This window comes from Hyla sarda, chromosome 5, assembly GCF_029499605.1.
Source record: "Hyla sarda isolate aHylSar1 chromosome 5, aHylSar1.hap1, whole genome shotgun sequence".
Classification (NCBI taxonomy): Eukaryota; Metazoa; Chordata; class Amphibia; order Anura; family Hylidae; genus Hyla; species Hyla sarda.
The window spans coordinates 290050188-290074800 of record NC_079193.1 but is presented as its reverse complement, the minus strand read 5'-3'; the positions used below and the strand labels follow the sequence as shown (position 1 = coordinate 290074800).

Below are 24613 nucleotides of genomic sequence, written 5' to 3'. Positions count from 1 at the left end.
TAACTTAACCATTATCCTTCGGATAGGGGATAAGTTATATTACACTACAGATGTCTTTTAAATGACTCTTCTCAAGACTAAACAAATGTAATTCTTTTAATCTTTCCTCACAGCTAAGATGTTCCATACCCCATATTAGTTTAGTCGCGCGTCTCTGCACCTTCTCCAGCTCCACAACGTATGAACGGGTGCCCAAAACTGAACAGCATATTCCAGATGAGGCCAAACCAATTCTTTATAAAGGGGTAGTATTATGTCCCTGTCCCTCAAGTCCATGCCCCTTCTGATACAGGACAATATCCTGCTGGCCTTAGAAGCAGCAGCCTGACATTGCATGCTATTCTGTAGTCTGTGATCTACAAGTACACCCAGATCCTTCTCTACCAGTGACTCTGCCAGTTTAATCCCCCCTAAGACATACGACGCATGCAGGTTATTAGTACCCAGATGCATGACTTTACATTTATCCACATTGAACCTCATTTGCCAAGTGGATGCCCAGACACTTAGTCTATCCAAGTCATCTTGTAACTTATGCACATCCTCTATAGACTGTACCGTGCTACAAAGCTTGGTGTCATCTGCAAAAATAGAAACAGAGCTGTTAATACCATCCTCTATATAATTGATAAATAAATTAAACAAGAGCGGGCCCAGTACTGAACCTTGGGGTTCACCACTAAAAACCGGGGACCAATCAGAGTAGGAATCATTGAACACCACTGTCTGGTTACGGTCCTTAAGCAAGTTTTCAATCCCATTACAAACTAAAGTTTACAAACCCAAAGATCTTAACTTACGTATCAGACGTCTATGAGGGACAGTATCAAACGCTTTTTCAAAAACACTGTATCCACAGCCATCCCTCTGTCATGGCTTATACTCATATCTTCATAAAAACAAATTTGGTTGGTTTGACAACTTCTATCCTTAGTAAACCCATGCTGGCTATCACTTATAATACTATTATCCCCTATGTATTCCTGTATGTAATCCCTTATGAGTCCTTCAAACAATTTTCCCACAATGCACGTTAAGCTGTCAGGTCTATAATTACCTGGGGAAGACCTGGAGCCATTTTTGAAGATTGGCACTGCATTCGTCTTGCGCCAGTCCCCCGGCACAATACCAGACACCAGAGAATCTCTAAATATCATGAACAAGGGTACAGAAATGACTGAACTTAGTTCTCTAAGAACTCTTGGGTGTAATCCATCCGGCCCTGGGGATTTGCTTGCATTTACTTTACTTAATTTACCTCGGACCATATCTACATTAAAGGGGTACTCCACTGGAAAACATTTTCTGTTAAATCAATTGGTGCCAGAAAGTTAAACAGATTTGAAAATTTCTTCTATTAAAGAAATCTTAATCCTTCCATTACTTATCAGCTGCTGTATGATCCACAGGAAGTTCTTTTCTTTTTGAATTTCCTTTCTGCCTGACCACAGTGCTCTCTGCTGACAACTCTGTCCATGTCAGGAACAGTATTTTTTTTTTTTGTTTATTGCTCTTTTAACCCCTTAATGACCACGGAATTATATTTAGATCCGAGGCTGGCTTCCGTAATGTGAAGTGCACTCAGAAGCACAGCGCACTTCGTATCTGCTGGGTCCCAGTTGCTATCAGCAACCAGGACTCGCAAATAATACCGGACATCAAATTTGATTGCGGCATCTAAACGGGGAGAAATCACTGCCGGTTAGCTCAGCGGAGCTGTTCAGGACCGCCGCGGTGAAATCATGGCATCCTGAACAGCTGAGAGGACAGCAGGAGGTGCCTTATTGTGCTCCACGCTGTCCGATCAGTGTTTAATTGCTCCAAGCCTGAGATCCAGGATTGAGCAATCGAACGCAGATTATACCGATCAATGCTATGTTATGGCATAGCATTGAATAGTGTATGCAATCAAAGGATTGCAAGTAATAGTCCCCTATGGGGGCTAAAGAAAAATGTGTAAAAATAGTTTAAAAAAAAAAGTGAATAAATGGGATTTAACCCCTTTCTAAATTAAGGTTTGATTCACCCCCCTTTTTCCATTTAAAAAAAATATGTAAAAAAAAATTAAAATATGTGGTATTGCCACATTTGTAAATGTCCAATCTATAAAAATATAATGTTAATTAAACCACACTGTCAACGGTGTACATGTAAAAAAAATTCAAAATTCCAAAATTGCATATACCTTAAAACATTTTTATAAAATGTGATCAACAAGTCTGATCAAAACAATCATGGTACTAATAAAAACTTCAGATCATGGCGCAAAAAAATTTGCCCTCATACCACCCCATATATGGAAAAATAAAAAAGTTCTAGGGGTCAGTAGAGGACAATTTTAAACATATTAATTTTGGTGCATGTAGTTATAAGTTTTTAAGTAGCAAAATAAAGAAGGGCCTATATAAATTGGGTATAATTGTAACTGTGTGGACCTAGAGAATAAATATAGGGTGTTATTTTTACTGAATCGTGCACTGCATAGAATTGGAAACCCCTAAAAGTTACAAAATGTCATTTTTTTCTAATTTTGCCCCACAAATTTTTATTTCTCGGTTCGCTGTAAATTTCGTGGTAAATTGATTGATGTCATTACAAAATACAATTGGTGGCGCAAAAAATAAGCCCTGATATGAGTCTGTAGGTGCAAAATTGAAAGTGTTATGATTTTTAGAAGGTGATGGGGAAAAAGCAAAAGTGCAAAAACTGAAAAACCCTGCATCCTTAAGGGATTAACATCAGTTGTCAGCCATACATGATTTAGTTTTAACCGTTTATACTTGTTCCTCATAGGAATAAATTTAGCTGTAAGGTTATTCAGTGTTGATTTGAAAATTTCCCATTTACCGTCTGTATCAGTATTTGACAACACCACCTCCCAGTCTATGTCCTGTAGTGCAGCTCTTAGCCCAAGTAAATTTGCCTTTTTAAAGTTATATGTTTTTGCCTGCCCAACCTGTCTTTATTTTCTACACTTTAAGTCAAAAGTAACTATATTGTGGTCGCTATTGCCAAGGTTTTCCCGCACAGTTACATTACCAACCAGCCTGCATTCTTACAAATGACCAGATCCAACAGAGCATCACTTCTTGTTGGGTCCTCCACAAACTGGCCCATAACATTATCCTGCAATACATTTAGGAATTTTCTCCCCTTTGTAGTTTTACCCAAATCCTGACCCCAATCAATATCTGGATAGTTAAAATCTCCCATTATTACCACTGTACCCGCCCGGGAAGCCCTCTCTATTTGTTTATGCAGCTCTATAGATCACACCAAAAATTATCTTTTCAGTGTTTCCCTCCTTTTGAAATTCTACCTGCAGGGATTCCACATCCTCAAAATCATCACACGCTATGGCATCGTTCACACTGACTTTCATAGCGCTTCTAACATACAGACATACTCTACCACCTTTCCTGTTTACCCTATCCTAGCGAAACAGTGTAAACTCCTGCAGATTGACAGCCCAGTCATGTGAAGAGTCTAGCCATGTCTCAGCGACCCAAACTATATCAATGTGTTCCTCCAGTATCAGGTACATCTACCTGAAGTCCCATGAGATGTATTTGAAGTCCCATAGACTTGCATGAGAATTCACAGAAGATTCCTACCCTCACATGGTGGATATTAGAGATAAGCAAACTTTTGAAAAATTAGATTTGGCTGATTTGGTTTGATCCAAATCTACATAGGGGTATAATAGGGGTGTAGAACACTTTGCTGTGTTTTAACACGCATATGGAGTGTGCTGCGGTAGTGAAATAATACTGTTATTCAGTATGACATGCAGATTACAGGCATCGCTTTAAGAATCACTGCTGCAGAGCGGCACAATGACAGAGCCTGGAGGTGGCATCAGCATGAGAAGACCATATAGTGGATAAATGACACAGCGTGGAGGTGTTGGCAGCATGAGGAGACCATATAGTAGCTGAATGACATAGCTTGAATGTGGCTGAAGCATGAGGAGACCATATAGTGGCTGAATGACACAGCGTGCAGGTGTTGACAGCATAAGGAGACCATATAGTGGCTGTATGACACAGCGTGGAGGTGTTGGCAACATGAGGAGACCATTTAGTGGCTCAATGACACAGCTTGGATGAGGCTGAAGCATGAGGAGACCATATAGTGGCTGAATGACACAGCGTAAAGGTGTTGGCAGCATGAGGAGACCATATAGTGGCTGAATGACACAGCCTGGAGCTCGCTGCAGCATATGTAGATACTAGGGCTTCACAATCCCTAAGATTAACCCCTTAAGGACGCAGCCCTTTTTCACCTTAAGGACTGAGCCCTTTTTCGCAATTATGACCACCGTCACTTTACAAATTAATAACGCGAAAACGCTTTCACCGAATATTCTGATTCTGAGATTGTTTTTTCGTGACATATTCTACTTTATTTTGGCGGTAAATTTTTGGAATTAATTGCATCCTTTTTTGGTAAAAAATCCCCAAATTTCATGAAAATTTAGAAAATTTTGCATTTTTCTTACTTTGAAGCTCTCTAATTGTAAGGAAAATGGATATTCCAAATAAATTTAATTTTTCTTCACAAATACAATATGTCCACTTTATGTTGGCATCATAAAATGGACATATTTTTGCTTATTGAAAAAATTATAGGGCTTCAAAGTAGAGCAGCAACTTTCAAAAATGTCATGAAAATTGCTAAATCTGAAGGGACAGATGTTACAGAACTACAACTCCCAGCATGCCTGGGCAGTCGAGGCATGCTGAGAGTTGTAGTTTGGCAACATCTGGAGGGCTACTGTTTGGGCATGCTGTAACAGTGGTCTCCAAACTGTGACCCTCCAGATGTTGCAAAACTACAACTCCCAGCATGCCCAGACAGCCTTTGGCTGTCTGGGCATGCTGGGAGTTGCAGTTTGGCCCCCCTAGTGGTTGTCACAGTAAAGATCGATTTACTTTCACTTGCAATTCCCCCCCCCCCCCCCCCCCACTGTCCATTCCCTACCTGAGCAAAGATCCAGCAGGCTCCAGCAAAGATCCCAGGTCCCCAGGCATCTTCTCCTGCAGGTATGGCCTCCATCTTCTTCCCAGAGCCCCTCGACATCCAGGGGCGGGCAGAACGGGGGGTTGCCATGGCAACCCCCTGTACTGCGCTGCCATTGGTCAGAACTCCGTTCTGAGTAATGGCAGGGGATAGGAGGAGATCGCAGCTTTGCGACCTCCCTCCTATCCTTTAAGCTGATTGGGGCTGTTGCTGACAGCTCCGATCAGCCCTATTTTCCAGGTGATCGGGTCACCAGAGACCCGATCAGCCCGGAATTGGAGAAAATCGCATGTCTGAATTGACATGCGATTTTCTCCGATCTCCGACATGGGGGGGTCTCAGGACCCCCCTGGGCGATGTACCAGGGTGCCTGCTGAATGATTTCAGCAGGCATCCGGCTCCGGTCCCCAACTGGCTAGTGGTGGGGACCAGATTTCCCACGGCCGTATGAATACGCCCTCGGTCCTTAAGGACTCGGAATGCAGGGCGTATCTATACGCCCTGTGTCCTGAAGAGGTTAAAAGATGAATTTTGAAATTTAAATTGAAGATTTATGGTAGCTAGTGCTACAATAATATTTTTTTAGGTCCAGGCCCAGGCCCAGCAGCATCAATAAAACATATATTGCCTGAATGACACAGCCTGGAGTTGGCTGAAGCATGAGGAGACCATTTAGTGTCTGAATGGCACCGCCTGGAGTTGGAAGCAGCATGAGTAGACACTAGGGCTTTACAATCCCTAAGATTAAAAGATGAATTATGAATTTTAAACTGAAGATTTTGGGTAGCTAGTGCTACAATAACAAAATGTTTATTCCCAGACCCAGGCTCAGCAGCATCAGTAAACCATATATTGCCTGAATGACACAGCCTGGAGTTGGCTGAAGCATGAGGAGACCATTTAAATTAATGATTTTTTTAATTTAAATTGAGTGTTTTGAAATTGAACTTTTAATATTGAACTCCAAAGTTTTAGTGTCCAGGGCCCTGGTGTGTGGGTACAAAGGACCAAATCTAACAAGGAGTAACATGTCACATGACAGAGCCTGGAGGTAGCATCAGTAGGGGGAGACCATATGGTGGCTGAATGAGACAGCCTGGAGGTGACATCAGTATGAGGAGACCATATAGTGGCTGAATGACTGCCTGGAGTTTGTGGCAGCATGGGGAGACAATATAGTGTCTGAATGGCACAGCCTGGAGTTGGCAGCAGATGAGGAGAGAATAGGGCCTCGCAATGTCTAAGAATAAAAGATGAATTTTGAAATTTCCATTGAAGAGGTATGGTACCTAGTGCTGGTGCTACCATAAAAATATATAGGTAATGTCCTAGGCCCAGCAGCATCCCTAAACCATGTATTTGCTTAATGACACAGCCTGGAGCTGGCTGAAACATCAATAAACCATATATTGAATAAATGGCACAGCCTGGCGGTGGCTGAAGCATGAGGAGAACATATAGTGGCTGAATGACACAGCCTGGAGTTGGCTGAAGCATGAGAAGAGATCATATAGTGGCTGAATGAGACAGCGTGGAGGTGGCAGCAGCTGCATCAGGAGTGCTGAAAGTGACCCGGTGACAGAGTAATGCGATAGGTGGCAATACCAGTACCCGGTGACAAAGGTGGGTGAAAAAAGGTCTGATGCAGAGGAATGTTTGTTACTGGGGAGTAGCGCCTTAAATCTGTTTGGTACTATCCATATTTGTGAAGTGATTCATCTTCATAAAGGTCAGTCTCTCTAAATTTTTTGTGGACAGACGAGTTCTCCTTGGGGTGACTATGGCTCCCGCCGCACTAAACACCCACTCTGATGGCACACTAATGGCCGGACAGGACAGCTTTTCCAGGGCAAACTCTGCTAGTTGCGGCCACAAATCAAGTTTGGCTGCCCAGAAGTCCAGCAGATCTTCAAGGTGTGTTGGCATGGGCATGTCAAGGTATGCCCCCACCTGCTTTTTCAGGTCCTGCTCCAGATGTACCTGGGTGTATGCGGGTGAAGAAAGCTACTGATCAGAGACTGTAGACTCAGGCTGCTGCTGATGGAGCTGGTACTCCTCCTGCCACCCCACCTCTCCCCAGCAGCCATAGCGGTGGAAGGTGAGTGCAGGGGCATCCTGATTCAGACCTGTGAGAGGATGGACAATGACGATGATAGGCATCGGCCAACTGACTTCATAGGATGCCTAGTAGGTCATTTTTTCTCCCTCTCAGTGGGTGTAAAAAAGGCCCCTATTTTGTGGAGGTAGCGAGGGTCCAATAAGGTGGAGATCCAGAAGTCATCCCTCTGCCGAATGGTGACAATTCGGTGGTCATTACGCAAGCAAGTGAGCATGCATCATGCCATTTGTGCAAGTGACTCGGAGGGACTCCCTGCCTCCATCTCCACTAAATACTGCCACGGTGTGTCTGGGTCCTCTGTCTCGCCTTCCTCACAACCCTCTATCTCCTCTAGCTGCTCCTGCTCTTCCTCTCCTGTATGATTACTAGAAAAACCACCCATTTGGTGAAAACTGTGCTCCACTGTGCCCCTCCCCCTCCTCCAGTTCAGCCCCCACAGGGCTCATGTGGCCATGAGATGTAGGCACCATGTCTCCCGTGCCCTGACCAGCCATCGTTTCCAACACGTGTTGTAAGAAATTAAGCAGTGGAATGACGTAGTTCATCCGGTAATCCTGGCGACTTACTAATAATGTGGCTTCCTCAAAGGGCCTGAGCAAACGGCAGGTGTCACGTATGAGCTGCCACTGGTTCACATTGAAGTTACACAGGGGAGTACCCCTATCCGCTTGGATCATCAAGAAATCGGTGATGGCTTTTCTCTGTTTGTACAGTTAGTCCAACATATGGAGGATGGAATTCCAACATGTGGCAACGTCACAAATCAGACTATGTTGGAGGATACCGTTCTGATGCTGCAGCTCAAGAAGGGTGTGCTTTGCAGTGTACGAGTGGCTGAAGTGCATGCAAAGTTTCCTTCCCATTGTTAGGATGTCTTGCAAATGGGGGAAACACTTCAGGAACTGCTTCTCAACCAGATTGAACATTTGTGCCATGCAGGACACATGGCTCAGCCTCCCTAGTCGCGGCGCATGCAAGATGTTCTTCCCGTTGTCAGTCACCATGGTTCCCATTTCCAGTTTTCGTGGAATAAGCCATGCTCCGATTTCTTTACGAATTACTTTTAGCAGTTCCTCCCCTGTGTGACTTTTTTCGTCAAGGTAAACCATGTGAACAACAGCGTGACACCGCCGTGCCCTGCACACGTGGTATGCTGAAGGGCCACTGAGACTTGTCTGGGCAGTGGAGGCTGATGACATGGTGGAGGATGAGAAAGCGGAGTCACACACTGCCACGGCCTGAGAGCATGGATGAGGAAGCAACGTGACCTTTCCAAGTTGGGGTTGTGGCTGTGCAGGAACCACATTCACCCATTGAGCCATAAAGGACATGTATTGTCCCTGACCATAGTTACAGCTCCAGTTGTTGGCGCTGCCATGCACTTTGGTACACACCGACAGGCTCAAGGACTGGACCACCTTCTCTTCCACAAAATTGTGCAGGGCTGGTACTGCCTTCTTCCCAAAGAAATGACGGCTTTGCACTCTTCACCTCGGCTAGGCACAAGCCATCAGTTCTCTGAAAGGTGCAGAGTCCACCACTTGAAAAGGAAGGGACTGCAGCACCAGCAACTTAGACAGGAGTACATTCAGGTTATGCTCCATTGGATGAGTGGGCGCATACTGTTGTTTCTTGGACATGGCTTCGCCAATGGATTTTTGGCAGAATAGCTGACTAAAAATAGGAGGAGCATCTGGAGCAACAGAAGGAGGGTATGACACACAGCTCGCTACGGCTGAGGTGGTGGAGCCTTGGCTGGCTGAAAGAGGGAGCGGCGTGCCACTGGGTGATGCTGCAGGCCTGACTACTACATCAGAGCCACGGTTCTCCCAGGCCACTTTATGGTGGCAAAGCATATGCTGACGCAGGGTGGTGGTGCCAACATTGGGACCCTGGCCACGCTTCACCTTCTGCCAACATATCTTGCATGTGGCTAAGGGAACTTCCTCCGGATGCTTGATGAAAAACGACCACACCGCAGAGTGGCTGATTTTCCCACCAACAGTCCACACTAATCGACTGCTACTGCCGCCATCTCCAGGAACCCCTGTTCCACTACCTCCCAGGAAGGTAGGCTGCCGCAAAGCAGGTGGTCTTCACTGGGCACGTTTGGCTGCAGAATTTCCACTTCTGCCACCATGCTGACTGCCAACCATGCTACTGCCTTGCTGGCTCAGCTGCTGCCTCATGGGCAACCAGCAACTCTCTTTTCCTGATGATGATGATGCCCCTTCTGTACCCGGCTCCCAATTGCGATCGGCTTCATCATCATCAACAAGTGTCTTCACTTCCCTGATGTCCTCTTCAGGTTTCTCAACAGTGTCTGCTTCAGGACCCTGAACCCTGGCAACACTACCTCCCATGTCACTCTCCTCATCACTACTTGCCCGCCTAGCGGAGGAAGCAGCGGATGTCTCCTCCACTTCTTGGCTGGGCAGTAGCTGCTGACTGTCCTCTTTTAGATTGTCCTTAGTGAATAGTGGAGCTGAACCTACAGCAGAAGATACTTCTGTAGGGGAAGAAACAGCATAGAACAGAGGCAATGGGAAGACAGGGACTGCTCCCGGGCCATGCCAACTGAGGCTTGTGTCTGAGGAACCCACCGACTGTTGACTCGGGGTGTCAGATGTCACTTGTGATGAAGTGGATGACCGTGTTAACCAATCGAGTGCTGCATCCCAAAAAATGTGTGTACTATACACAAAATTGCACTCTGTCAAAGACTATTAGGAATGGACTGCTGTGTATTATACCGTCTACAGACCAGTATAACAGCAAATTATTTTTTGTGGAACAAAGACACAGAATTGGGCTGAAAAATTATTCCTGCCTCCTCTACTAAGATTTATAAAGTTGAGGCAGCTTGTTGAAATGTATGAGGCAACACACAGCTATCTGCCCCTCTCTGTAATACTATGCCGAAGAAAGTGACTGGGAGCTTAATCTCTGCAGCTACAGTAAAAATCCTTTTCAGTGAAAAAAACAAGGCTCTCCGTCCGCGAGAACGCTGATGTGACTAGGAGGATGTTAAACGCTACTGGACTGCGCTTTTCTCTGCTGTAACACACATACAGGCTCTGTGTCCTATGATCCTTCTGCAGTGTATTGTAATGAAGTGAGGAGCCGGAATTATGGCTGCCAATTATATAGGGCTGTGACATCACAGGGGTGACTGGCTGCTGATAGGCTGCATCCTGCATGTGATTCAGGGTCATCCCGCCTACTTCCCTTCCCACCTTGCCTTCCCGCCTTCCCAGCGTTCCTTGCCCCATGTTCTGACATGTGGATCCACCATTTTAGATGCCCTGGAGCCTGCACCGCAGTAAATGGAGTTTAATGAAGCGATTTGCGCAATAGAATCGTACATATATATATATATTGCTTTACAGATGATTTTCCTGGACTGCAGATTCCCTTATATCACGTGTGTAAACATTCCCTTGTAATTCCTGAGAGCAGAGATTAAGCTGTCCTGGACCGAATAGGTTTGTCAGTGTCATGCAGGAAGGCAAAGCTTAGTCTTACTGCTCATTTGGTGTTTACTTCTGAACTTTTCTAGAAGATGTTTCTAAGGACGCATTATATTAGCTGTGATTTGTTAATGTCACTGGTGAGTAAAGCAAATACAAACAAAGGCAGCGATTGCCATGGTGCAGGGAATAAATAATTCATATTGAAGACTAGGTATACAGTTTACTGTTGGCAGACTTCTGTCTTCATGTTTACTGTGCTGCTGTGAGTCAGTTTGACCACTATATGTATTTTAGTGAAGCAAGACATCTCTCTCATATATAAAACAGAAGAACAACATGATCCTCATTGTACTGTTGTAATGGAGACAGCTAGAATACATTTTAGAAAGCCTCTGATATTTTAGCATTCATGCTACAAAAAGCAACTAAATACTTCATTATACAGTACTGCACATTTATCTATCACATTTATTGGCCCTGATGCATAGGGGGTAGACTAGGTTCCAGCTGTTACATTGTACATAAAAGTGCTATAAAGTGCCCTCAGAAACAGCGCCATACACAGTTGTCATCTGAATATGGTGCCCCCAGAAAACGTACTGTATGGTGCCCTCAGATATAGTTCCTTTTTGTAACGGTGACCACAATAAAAACAAAGACAAGCTGTCAGGTCCCGGGGCTTCACATAACAGTCCAGGGACCTGACAAGTCAGTAGAACAGCGTTCCAGTACCACTACGCAATAAACAGAACCGAGCCTTCTGGCCAGTCATTGCGTATGAGCCAGAGATGAGGCTGTGCTGAACAGTTGAATGGCAGGGGGTCGGCTGTTGGCATTATGCCAATCAGACATTAATGACCTATACAATGGACAGGCCATATAAGTTAAATGCCTGTAAAGCCCCATTTAAATCATTCATGTTTTCACTGTATGCAGATGGACCTGGGGAATATTAGCTCCATATAAAAGAGAGGAAGGTTTGACATTTTTTACAGTTTAGAAATTACCTAAAATATAATTAAAGCCTGCGCTGCTGCCCAGAGGTAGAGAGATTCCTGGAGTAGAAAGAGCTATAGTAAGTGTCTATGATAAATTAAAATTTTCTTAGTGCTAATAGTATTGTCTTCATTTCCTCCTGCAAAACTTTGAGATGACAAAAATCTTCCCCAATTATGTTACAGCTATTCGGTGTGTAGTGGATATACAGTAGTTGCAGTCCGGGCCCCTCCAGCTGGGGATGCCCATGGATGGTGAGGCTTTTCAGTAGTCCTCATCTGAAACTATGGGCCTATTAATATTTAAATTTCCGTACGGACATTCCACTGACAACAGAGCATCGGTATAACATGCCAGCACTAGGACCGCTCGAAAATACACCATCTCTTAGACGGCAAAGCATTTCCTTGTGAAATGCGCAGAAAGAATAGACATGTCTATTCTTTCTGCGAACACCGGAATCAGAATTTCTGCGACAGAAAGATCTGGCACGGAAATTCTTCCATGTGTGCAGTGCAGCAGAATCCCATTGAAATCAATGGGACTCTTCTGCAGCGGAATGTCCGCACATAATTCTGATGCTGATCTCAACAAGTGCCGATGTCATAGATCACGGGGCTCTTTTCTGCCATCACTCATCAGTCACCCTTTATTACATAGGGATATGTGCGACTGACAAACAATGATTTTTGAAGGGCTGCCATATTACACACAGTCATGTTGGGTTGTTCAGACGATAGTTTCCATGTGTCAACGGGGCCATACAAGTGATCTCAGGGCTCCTGTGTCTGAGGGGCACAAGCAGGGCTGCCATGATACATTTTGGGGCCCCTTACACAGATCAAGGCCTGGACCCCCCCCCCCCCCTTAACATTATATTTTAAGAGTTCAGACATTTATGCATGCGATGATACCACATGTTTATTTTTTTTACATAATTTTATGTAAAGGGAAGAGACTTTTTTTTCACATAACGGGAGGTGGACTAGGCCTCATTATGGGGGGCAACTATTAACAGAGGGGCCTACCCAAACTATATTGGGGCAACTGTTAACAGAGGGGCCTACACAAACTATATGGGGGGCAACTATTAACAGAGGGGCCTACCCAAATTATATGGGGACAAATATTAACAGAGGGGCCTACACAAACTATATGGGGGCCCCATATGGTTTGAGTAGGCCCTTCTGTTAATAGTTGCTCCCCTATAGTTGTTGTATGCCCCTTTAAGAAGGCAATATGCCTGAGAACTGAGGCCTACAACTATAGGGGGCAACTGTAAGCAAAGAGGGGGCCTACAACAACTATACCTACATATAATTGCAGGCCTCAGTCCCCAGGCATATTGCCCCCAGGCAACAGGCCCCAGCTACCAGCAACTGTCATTCCATATTTACACCCCCACTCCACCCCAACCCCAGTCCCCGGCCATGCTTTTTTTGACTACTAAGTAACCTCACAGGGCCGGCCATCAGCCATCAGCTCAGGGCAGGCTCTCCTCCAAGGTCTCCAGTGCTCTTCATCTGGTACGCTGGCAGAGGTATGTGTGACTGCCGACCCCAGGATGACAGTGTGACTGACTGACTGTATATAATCATAAATGATCTAATTATGGGAGATTTGTGATACTCATCTAATTATCTCCTTCCTACTTGAATGAAATGTCCTTATTTAAAGGGGTACTCCAGTGGGCCATAAAAATTCAAATCAACTGGTGTCAAAAAGTTAAACAGATTTGTAAATGACTTCTATTTGAAGATCATAATCCTTCCAGTACGTATCAGGAACTGTCCAGATCAGGAGAGTTTTCTATGGGATTTGCTCCTACTCTGCACAGTTCCTGACAGGGACAGAGGTGACAGCAGAGAGCACTGTGGTCAGACAGAAAAGAAATATACAACTTCTTGTGTAGTATACAGCAACTGATAAGTACTGGAAGGATTAATATATTTATATAGAAGTAATTAACAAATCTGTTTAACTTTCTGGCACCAGTTGATTAGAATAGAAATGTTTTCCACTGGAGTACCCCTTTAATGTAGTACAAGATAGCATGGATTCAGCCTCTCATCACCTCATTCTTCTTCTCCACCTTCCTTTCTCTCTTTGTTGTCCTTTTCTCCATGTCTGGTTTCTCATTCCACTGCCACCTTTACACTCACTGATTTATAATGCATACAGGTTTTCACCTAAAGAGTAAATTATATATCTAGGGGAAAACCAATATATATTCCATCTAGAACCTTACTATACTGTATGTCGTCATCATCTTCATTGAACATCAGTATGATTTTATCAGGATTCAACTCACGTACACTCACCCGCACTCACTTAGAACTTTACTAATGTTCCCGGGTAATGCTTCTGGTTAGTCCCATAGACAGCAACACCAGAAATATCAGGTAATATGAGAAGTGACAATACAGGGTAGTACATTGATGAAGAATACGGAGAGCAGTACAATACCTGCTATTCACTGAGGCAGATCATCAGGCTTCATTCACCCAGAAGAAGGAAAGATGTGTTAGCAGCAAGAAGCCAGAGAGCTGCTGCGATGTCCGTCCCTTGGCTCATATAAGAAAACAGATTTTATGTAAAAAGTGACTGTTTGTTCTCCATTGAGCTTTATTGTAGCAACAGTAAATAAAGGCAGGCCGCACCTAGGTGAACTGCAATACTAAAGCCTTGGATTATTGGAGTGACGCTGTGTGTATTAGTTACACACATACAGAAGCTGGGTCTATTCAATCGCTGTCTAAGTTCAAGTCTAGAATAAGCCCTTATAAATATTGATAGTAGACAGCATGCTGAAATTATTATTAATGTCATGTGGAGGACGCACTACAACTTACATGACTGCACAAAGAACACTTTGTACACTATCAGTTGATTATTATTAAAGCTTAAAGCAGTGATACATTGAGTTATGCTAAGTGCAGAGCTTTAGGGGGAGGGGCAGGGCACAGAAGTGCACCAATGAGAGAGTCCCTGCCATTGTGTGCTGAACTCCGGCCCTGGATTTGGCAAAACCCAGTTAAGAGATGGTCCTATTTAGTAATGTTCTGACATATGACTAGGATAGCTCCAACTGGCATGTTACGCACCCTCATGTTAGGATTGATGTGTCTGTTATATATTGAGATGAGCAAACTCTTGAAAAGTTCAATTTGCTGGGCTCGCCGAGCTTCACGTAATGTTTGGTTCTAGTCAAACTAGTTTGTCGCAAAAAAGCAATAAAATAAGACCCTAAATACGTTTATAACACTGCCTAAGAGCTCTATACACTGCTAGGAAAGTGATTTTAACCCTTTCCTGCCTCAGGATGTATGCATACGTCCAAGTTGCTAGCTTGTTGCCAAGATCCGGAGCTGCCGAGACCTGGATTGCACCAGTTTCGGCAGCATTAACCCTATAGATGCCGTGATGAGTCCTGATCACGGAATCCATGGGGTTGACAGGGGGAGGGGGCTCCCCCCGTCCACCAACAGCGATCCCGCGATGCGATTGCTGGATCCCATTGGTTGCCATGGCAGCAGGTGGCCAGCTGATGGCCTCCAATCTGCCTAGTACAGCAGCTTGTGAGGTACAGCCATAGTATAACCTGTAAAAGGTAAAAAAAAAAAAAAAGGTTTTCAAATAAATTAATAAAGTGTAAAAAATAAAATAAAACAAATGCCCCTTTCCCAATAAACTCCTATATTATCACTTAAAATTAATAAATAAAATTCCAAACCTATACATAATAGGTATTGCTGCGTCCGGAGTGACTTGTACAATAAACTGATAATGGTATTTATTCCGCACGGTGAACACCGTAAAAAAACAAACAACAAATAAACGCAAAGATCGCAAATTGTGGTCCAAAACGTGGAAGCCCTCACACAATGACATTGGACAGAAAATAAAAAAGTTATGGCTGTCAGAACATGACAACACAAAAAAGGAAAAAAAAAGGATTTTGTTTAGAAAAGGAAAAAGAATATAAAAAAGCTATACAAATTGGGTATCGCCATAAGCATACCGACCCACAGAATAAAAATAATATAATTGTACAATAATAATATAAAAAGTGAATGCCATAAAAAAAAAATGATTACAAAAAATACCATATTTTGGGTTTTGCCGTGGAATGTTACATGACTCAGCACTTTCCAGTGCTGGACTAAGACATCTCCATTGGCTGACACGCGCACACTCGCCCCCTACCATTGGTTCCTGGCGGGGCTGGGGGAGGGGTGCATGTGTCACGTGACCACAAATATACAGAAGCTGTCAGCACTATGTAAAATCTTCCTCTCCCCCCCCCCCCCCCCCTCTGCAAGCGCTGGTCCCCATGGCGGGGAATGTAATGTCAGCCGCAGAGCTGAGATCCCCCGCGGGCGAACTGTCCCCATAGCGGAGACTGCTGCTCCAGTATTTCTGATCAAACAGCGAGGAGACAGGTAAGGACCCTCCCACCTTCCTCTCAACTGATTGGGATATCGCGGTTTCACCGCTATGGTCCCGATCAGCTCCGCTGAGCTGCCGGGATACTTTTACTTTCGGTTTAGACACCACGATCAACTTTGATCACGGCGTCTAAAGGGTTCATGCTGGGCATCGGCCCAATCAGTGATGCCTGGCATTAACCCCTGGTCCTGGCTGCTGATAGCAGTTGGGACCCACCAGGTTTAACGGTCGTTAGCCTGTGAGCGCGCTTCAAACCCTGGGAACGGGACGAGGGCGTACATGTACTCCCTCTGTCCTTAACCACTTAAGGAAACAGAGCGCACAGGTATGACCTGGCGTCCTGGGACTTAAGGACCCAGGGCCCAGGGCGTACCATGGGAATTTCGGTCCCAGCGGCTCACTGGGCGGGGACCGGATGGGGATGCCTGCTGAAATCATTAAGCAGGCATCTCATGACAATGCCTGGGGGGGGGGGTCCTGAGAACCCCCATGTCATTTCAGACCAGCGATCTGTAGCCATTCCGGGTCATACGAGTCTCCAGTGACCAGGAAAATAACGGGGATCAGGGCTGTCCAAGGCACCCCCGATCCCCCTGAAGGGATAGGAGTGAGGTGGCAGGGGTGCTATCCCTCCTATCCCTGCTATTGGTCTGTCAGAAGCGACCGACCAATAGCAGATCGGGGCAGGGGGGTTAAAGTTCAGTTCCCCTGCTCCGCCCACCCATGGTAGTCCGGGCAGAGCGGGGGAACCTACAGCTGTTTCGTCTCCTTCTTCAGGGGGCTCGAAGAAGAAGGAGACGAAACAGCTGTAGGGTAGAGATGTCGCAAATTGTTCGCCGGCGAACAGTTCCCGGTGAACTTAGCATGTTCGCGTTCGCATCGCCGGGCTAACATATGTGAAGTTCAATTCGCCCCCTATACTTTAACATTGCGGTAAACTTTGACCCTGTGAGTCAGAGTCAGCAGACACATTACAGCCAATCAGCAGCAGTCCCTCCCTTCCAGACCCTTCTACCTCCTGCACGGATGCCATTTTACCTTCATTCAGCATGCTGCAGGCTTAGGAAGTGGAGGGACAGAGAAGCTGCTTCCGCTGTAATAGGGAAAGCAATAGCTAGGTTGCTGCTAGGTGGTGTATTCAGGGTCCACTTTACTCCTAAAGCACTAGTCTAACATCTGCTTTAAGGACAGCACTCAAAAAAGCCCTTTTTAGGGCTCAAATATCAGTCCGTGTGTCTTGCAACAGCTGGAGGCACCCTGGTTGGGAGGGAACCGTTGGTTAAAAGGGGTACTCCAGTGTAAAACTTAAGTTCCTTCAAGCAACTAACAACAGTATTAAAAGGGCTATAAGTTCAGTCTGTGTGTCTTGCAACTGCTGGAGGCACCCTGGTTGTGGACTTCTGCTTAAAAGGGGAACTCCGCTGGCAACCTTTTTTGCTCATTGTCACACTAGTGCGGTGTGACAGTTGTTCAAATAAAAAATTAAAAATACATTTTTTGACTGTGAAATAAAACTAGTGGTGCCTAAAGGGGGGCTTCTAACTATGTGCTGCCTAATATGGGGGAATCTGAGTGCTGCCTAAAGGGGGGATCTAAATATGTGCTGCCTAAAGGGGTCTCTATGTGCTGCCTAAAGGGAGGCTCTAACTATTTGCTGCCTAATATGGGGGAATCTATGGGCTGCCTAAAGGGGGCTCTATGTGCTGCCTAAAGGGGGGCTCTAACTATGTGCTGCCTAACATGGGGGAATCTATGTGGTGCCTAAAGGGGGGATCTAACTATGTGATGCCTAAAGGGGGGGATCTATCTATGTGCTGCCTAAAGGGGGCTCTATGTGCTGCCTAAAGGGAGGCTCTACCTATGTGCTGCTTAAAGACGGGCTCTAACTATGTGCTGCCTAATATGGGGGAATCTATGTGCTGCCTAAAGGGGGGATCTAACTATGTGATGCCTAAAGGGAGGCTCTATGTGCTGCCCAAAGGGGGCTAAAGCACGTTGTTCCAAAGAATTTAGGAATAATAGGTGATTTATGCCCTTTATGGATTAAAACCAGACTCTGCATCAACTATGTAATTTTCCATTGGAGTTTTGCCATGGATCCCCCTCCGGCACGCCACAATCCAGGTATTAGTCCCCTTGAAACAACTTTTAAATCCCTATTGTGGCCAGAAAGAGTCCCTGTGGGTTTTAAAATTCGCGAACATTTGTGGAAGTTCGCATTCGTGAACCGAAAATGTTATGTTTGCGACATAACTACTGTAGGGGTCACGGTGGTACAGTGTGCAGTCCCACATGAGTAAGTCAACTTTTGGATAGTCATGGCTATGTAGTAATTTGGTAATGATTCTGTGAACTGTAGGGTGCAAATAGTACAGATATTCTATCTGTTTTGGCACAGGCCAGACCAAAGAGGTTATTATTCAGTATTGCACCTTATAGAGCATATGCACTTTAGTTATATGGGCCGTAATGTGTATTAATCACTCCACCAGTTTCTCCCGCAATTGGGTATCTTTGCCATTTTAAACATTATACATGTATGTGTATGTAAATTGTACATTATAAATAAAATTTTGTTATACTTTGAGAATCCATCTCTAGTTAAGTTTTCTGTTCTTTGGTATAATATGTATGGTTGCTACAGGATTCCATTATAATATATATCTCAGAAGAGAAGGAGCGCCATTGAGCTTTTGGAGAGAGAATTTGTTTGGAATAAAAGATGGGGGCAATGTACGTTTACAAAGCCTCCCATAGTGCCAGAACAGTGGACCTCCCCACATGTGACCCCAGGGGTGTAGTTTCCAAAATGGGGTCACATGGGGGGATCCATTGTTCTGGCACTATGGGGGCTTTGTAAACACATGTGGCCTTTAATTCCGGACAAATTTTTTCTCCAAAAGCCCAATGGCGCTTCTTCTCTTCTGAGCATTGTAGTTCACACGCAGATCACTTTACATCCACATATGTGGTATGTTCTTACTCAGAAGAAATGGGGTTACAAATTTTGGGAGGCTTTTTTTTTCCTATTTTCCCTTGTGAAAATGAAAAATGTATTCATTTTTGTTAAAAATTATGCTTTTTTTTTTTTCATTTTCCCATCCAACTTTAACGAAAATTCGGCAAACATCTGTTGGGTATTAAGGCTCACTATACCCCTTGCTACTTTCCGTGAGGGGTGTAGTTTCCAAAATGGGGTCACACGTGGGTATTTAATTTTTTGCATTTATGTCAGAACCGCTGTAAAATCAGCCACCCCTGTGCAAATCACCAATTTAGGCCTCAAATGTACATGATACACTCTCACTCCTGAGCCTTGTTGTGCGTCCGCAGAACATTTTACGTCCACATATGGGGTATTTCTGTACTCTGGAGAAATTGCGTTACAAATTTTGGGGGTCTTTTTTTCCTTTTACCTCTTGCGAAAATAAAAAGTATGGGGCGACACCAGCATGTTAGTGTAAAATGTTTTCTTTTTTTACATAACAGGCTGGTGTTGACCCCAACTTTTCCTTTTCATAAGGGGTAACAGGAGAAAATGCCCCCCAAAATTTGTAAAGCAATTGCTCCCAAATGCGGAAATACCCCATACGTGATCCTAAACTGTTTCCTTGAAATACGACAGGGCTCTGAAGTGAGAGAGCGCCATGTGCATTGAGGACTAAATTAGGGATTGTATAGGGGTGGACATAGGGGTTGACAGCTGTTGCTAAACTCCAAGCATGCCTGGACAGTCAGTGGCTGTGCGGAAATGCTGGGAGTTGTTGTTTTGCAACAGCTGGGGGCTCCATTTTGGGAACACTGCCGTACGATAAGTTTTTCATTTTTATTATGGGGGACAGTATAAGGGGTTGTATATGTAGTGTTTTACCCTTTATTATGTGTTAGTGTAGTGTAGTGTTTTTAGGGTACATTTGCACTGGTGGGGGTTTACGGTGAGTTTCACGCTAGGAGTTTGTGCTGCTGCAGAAAATGTACCATGTGAATGTACCCTGAGGGGGGCAAACCTCCAGCTGTTGCAAAACTACAACTCCCAGCATGCACCGACAGACCGTGCATGCTGGGAGTTGTACTTTTGCAACAGCTGGAGGCACACTGGTTGGAAAACCTTCAGTTAGGTTCTGTTACCAAGAACTGTTATTTTCCAACCAGTTTGCCTCCAGCTGTTGCAAAACTGCAACTCCCAGCATGTACTGACCGCTGAAGGGCATGCTGGGAGATAGTGTTTCAACAACTAGGTGACGCAACTACAACTCCCAGCATGGCGAGACATGCGTTTGGTGTTCGTGCATGCTGGGAGTTGTAGTTCAATAAGATTTAGAGGGCCACCGTTTAGAAACCACCACACAGTGATCTCCAAACTGTGGCCCTCCACATGTTGCAAAGCTACAAATCCCAGCATGCCCAGACAGCAAGCTGCTGTGTGGGCATGCTGGGAGTTGTAGTTTTGCAAGATCTAGAGGGCCACAGTATAGAGACCACTGCTAAGTGATTTCCAAACTGTAGCCCTCCAGCTGTTGCAAAACTACAAATCCCAGCATGCCCAAACAGCAAACAGCTGTCTGGGCATGCTGGCAGTTGGAGTTTTGCAACATCTGGATGGCCATAGTTTAGAGATGACTGTATAGTGGTCTCCAATATGTAGCCCTCCAGATGCTAGGCAACAACTCACCGCCTTCTGTAGTATCGCCGCACGTCATCGCCGCCCGCCGCTGGTAAGTGACCTTTGGCGCCGGTCACCGCCGGTTCCCCTGTTCTGCCTGGACTACAGTGGGTGGGCAGAGCAGGGGTAACCGAACTTTACTCCCCCGCCCCCGATCTGCTATTGGTTGGTCGCTTCTGACCGACTAATAGCAGGGATAGGAGGAATGGCACCCTTGCCACCTCAGTCCTATCCCTTCAGGGGGATCGTGGGTGTCTTGGACAACCCTGATCCCCCTTATTTTCTGGCTCACCGGGTCACCAGAGACCCGTATGACCTGGAGTCGCCACAGATCGCTGGTCTGAATTGAGTACCCCCCCCAGGGGGTTGCACAGGGTGCCTGCTGATAGCAAGCACCCAAATGCATGAGATGTGCTGAGTGCAAGTTCTTCTACAAGATACTGTTTTTATTTTCTGTTTGTAATCTTTTTTTTATTTAACTTTAAGGACACAGGGCATAAATGTACGCCCCGCACCCACACCCCTTCTATGACGCCTACTCAGGAGCTGAGTGCGCGTCATAGCAGGATCGTCCTAGCTGCAGTCTGTGGCTAATATTGGACATCACTGATCAGGGTGATGTTTAGCAGTACCTTTTTTTTTTACCTCCTATAGCTAAAATGTAAAAAAAGAATTCCAGCAGCTCAGTAAAGCTGATTTGGACACCAGCGATTATTAAATTCAATGTACTTCTGTCCACTAATCCGGGAACCAGAATGCTTCTGCCTTCAATTTCCACCTGTAATTCGATGGTGTACTCATGTTTACCTCCTTCTTCATTCTTCAAGCCCTACTCTGCTCAGAAAAATGATGAAGGCACCAAAGGCACCTTTATTCTAAGGATCAAGGGGTCTTGGACTTTATTCTAAGGATCAAGTTCACACTTGGACATTTTCATGCTGAATTTTGGCAGAGCAGTCAGATGGTAAATGAAAGAGAATGGATCTTTTAAACTCCTGCTTAAAAAAAGTTAAGCTGGGAGCCATACGTTTTCCGAGATATGCTTTTTTATATTACCTTCAATAGGCAAAGATGCAGTTGGAATCCTCAATCAGATTTTTAGTATGCTGCACCAACATCACAGTTTCTGAGAAAGTGGACAAAGAAGAATATCTCCTGCAGTCAACTCTGTTTTCTGCAAGTTATTACTTGGTAGGGTCACATTATGCCATTATGCCATACATGTAAACACCTACAGATCACTCCTAGGAGGGATACAAAAGAACCCTTGGTTTCCCATATATTAAAAAACCCATAAGCTTTATTGAAAACTCACATATATTTTAAAATCGCGTGGTCGAATCCCCCTAATAATATAACCGATCATAGTTAATAAATCATCCGACCACGCCAGATCAATATGTCTCACTTGCATGCGTGTGCCTGACAAAGCCACTGGTTTGTGGCGAAACATGTTGAGGGGGCTGGGTGAAAAATTTTAATACAGTGCTGAGTCCTCGATTTTTAAATATGTGTATATTTTCAGTAAAGTTTATTGATTTTTAGTATATGGTAAACCAAGGCTTCTTTTGGATCTCCCCTAGGAGTGATCTATAGCTGTTTACATATTAATTGACTCTCTATACACTGGTCTGAATAACTAGTTACATTATGCCATACATTTCACACTGGCAGGAGCCCAGGAAGCTGAGAAATGTGTTGCTGCTTAGTGAGGTCCTGACCTTGTAGGGATGATTTAGTTGTCCCTATGCCTGCCTATGACATGCAGTTCAGTGATGATTCACTATCCCTAACAAAACAGTGACCCCCCCTTTAGGTAAAAAAATGTCATGCTATTACTCTATCCTACAAATCCTATTCATTCAAATGTAATATCTGAACAAAGATGACGTATGGACACACTGTACACTTATTATTCTTTACTGATGGAAGTGAAACACTTGAAGCACATCAGTCTTCTATGTATAGAAAAAAGTTGTATAACACAGTAAAATAAGGCATTAGTAGCTGAAAGGGGACACTTCAAAATAGCATTTCATTAAAGGGGTACTCCACTGGCCCAGCATCCAGAACATTTTGTTCCAAACGCTGGGTGCGGGCTGAGGGGGTCGTGACGTCATGGCCACACCCCTTGTGACTTCACGTCACACCCCCTCAATGCAAGTCTATGGGAGGGGGCGTGGCAACTGCCACGCCCCCTCCCATAGACTTGCATTGAGGGGGGGTGTAATGTGAAGTCACAAGGGGTGTGGCCATGACATCACGACCCCCGCAGCCCGCACCCAGTGTTTGGAACAAAATGTTCCGGATGCTGGGCCAGTGGAGTACCCTTTTAAGTCCCATTGCTGAAGAATCCTTCCTTACATTGTAGAGTAGAAGTTCCAAAAGTATAACAGAAGACTAGAGAAAAATATTTTACTTGAACTCCGCTAAATTCAGTAAATAGCTCTATTTATAATAAAAAAAATCTGATGTGCCATTTTTCTCATATTTAATGCCATTGTGCTTCAACGAGGGTAATAACATTGATAAGTCAATTGATAAAGATTGACCAAATATTTATAAGTCTTACACTGCCACATATCCAAGGTTAACTGAGATTACTCTGGGATCTAAGTCAGTTAAGGTTACAGACCTTTCACAAACCTGCATAGTTATAATACACTTAAGCCAGATTATCACAGTGCCTTTCTGTAGCTTTTACCTCATTTGCTATTTTTTTCAAGCTCTATATATCGGCGTTAATGCATCTGACCTTCTGTCTATATGATTCCTATGACTAATATGGTACTTGTGCCTGGAGGAAGATAACTTTTCATATGGACCATGTCCTCTGTACAACAACAGAAGAAAAATATGAAGGAAAGGATACTACGGTTTTAGGTCCGGTCAGGAAGCCGCATACGGGTCAAAACTAAGCTGACCGGAGTCATCGTTTGACTCCGGTTGGCTTATTAAAGTAAATGGAGTCACGGGCTGATCCCCCGCAGCGCGCTGTCCCCACATTAGGGAACTAATCAAATGTGAACCGCTTGCGCTGCTCTGCTTCCTTTCTTCCCCCCCTCTCCCCCCCCCCCCCAAAGCGATGTCCCCCAAGGGTTAAAGGACATCTGTACTGATGAATTTTACATATTTCTGTGCCCGGGCTGCAAAAATAAACAAAATAAACTTTGACTCACCTTCCTGTGTTCCCTTGTTGCTACAGTAACGGCCTCACGGTCCTCATGCTGCTTCCTGGGGATGTGAACGTCACAGAGCCGTCAGTGTATCACCAGCCGCAGCAATGTCCCGCCTCGGCTGGTGATAGGCTGAGCGCACTGTCTTTAAGGAGCCGGCCAGAGCGCGCTGCTGATGACAATTCATTCATTCCCTGATGTGGGGACTGCATGATAGCGCTGCAGCTGACATGTTACTAATTCCCCCGCCATGGAGACCTTGCGCCCGCGGGGGGAATCATGATAGCTGATTCCCCTTATTCCACCCACGGGCGCACGGTCCCTATGGCGAGGAAGGGGTTACATGTCAGCCGCAGCGCTGATACAGGGTATTCAGTACATTGTGAGCCGGGCACAGGGATGGCTGACAGCGCGAGGAGACATCCATCCTCCCGCAACAATTGAATGAATATTCATTACAGGGGTGTGGAAAAGGGGTGAAACCATTGCAGGAGAAAAAAATGCAATGCTTGCAGCACTGACGTCTTCTCGACAACAGTGAACAAACATGGTCGTAAGTGTGGACGGCAATCAAAAGCAACCAGAAAAACTACTGAACTTCTGTCACAGAAAAAAGGTCAGTAAAAAACAGAAATGTTGTGGACAGATGTATAACATGGGAATTACAAAAGTGCTCAACTCGCTACAAACACGCTAGATACCCATAAAGCTGTGG

General features: G+C 44.8%; 1 protein-coding gene across 1 annotated transcript in view; it reads right to left on the bottom strand.

Moving 5' to 3' along the window:
- The window catches only part of RP1 (RP1 axonemal microtubule associated), a 284608-nt gene extending 270451 nt beyond the window's left edge, over window positions 1–14157 (bottom strand). Inside the window, exon 1 of the mRNA XM_056521929.1 lies at window positions 14077–14157. The gene's annotated coding sequence lies outside the window, so the exon portion shown is untranslated. The remainder of the gene's footprint in view (window positions 1–14076) is intronic.
- Window positions 14158–24613: the final 10456 nt, after the last annotated feature.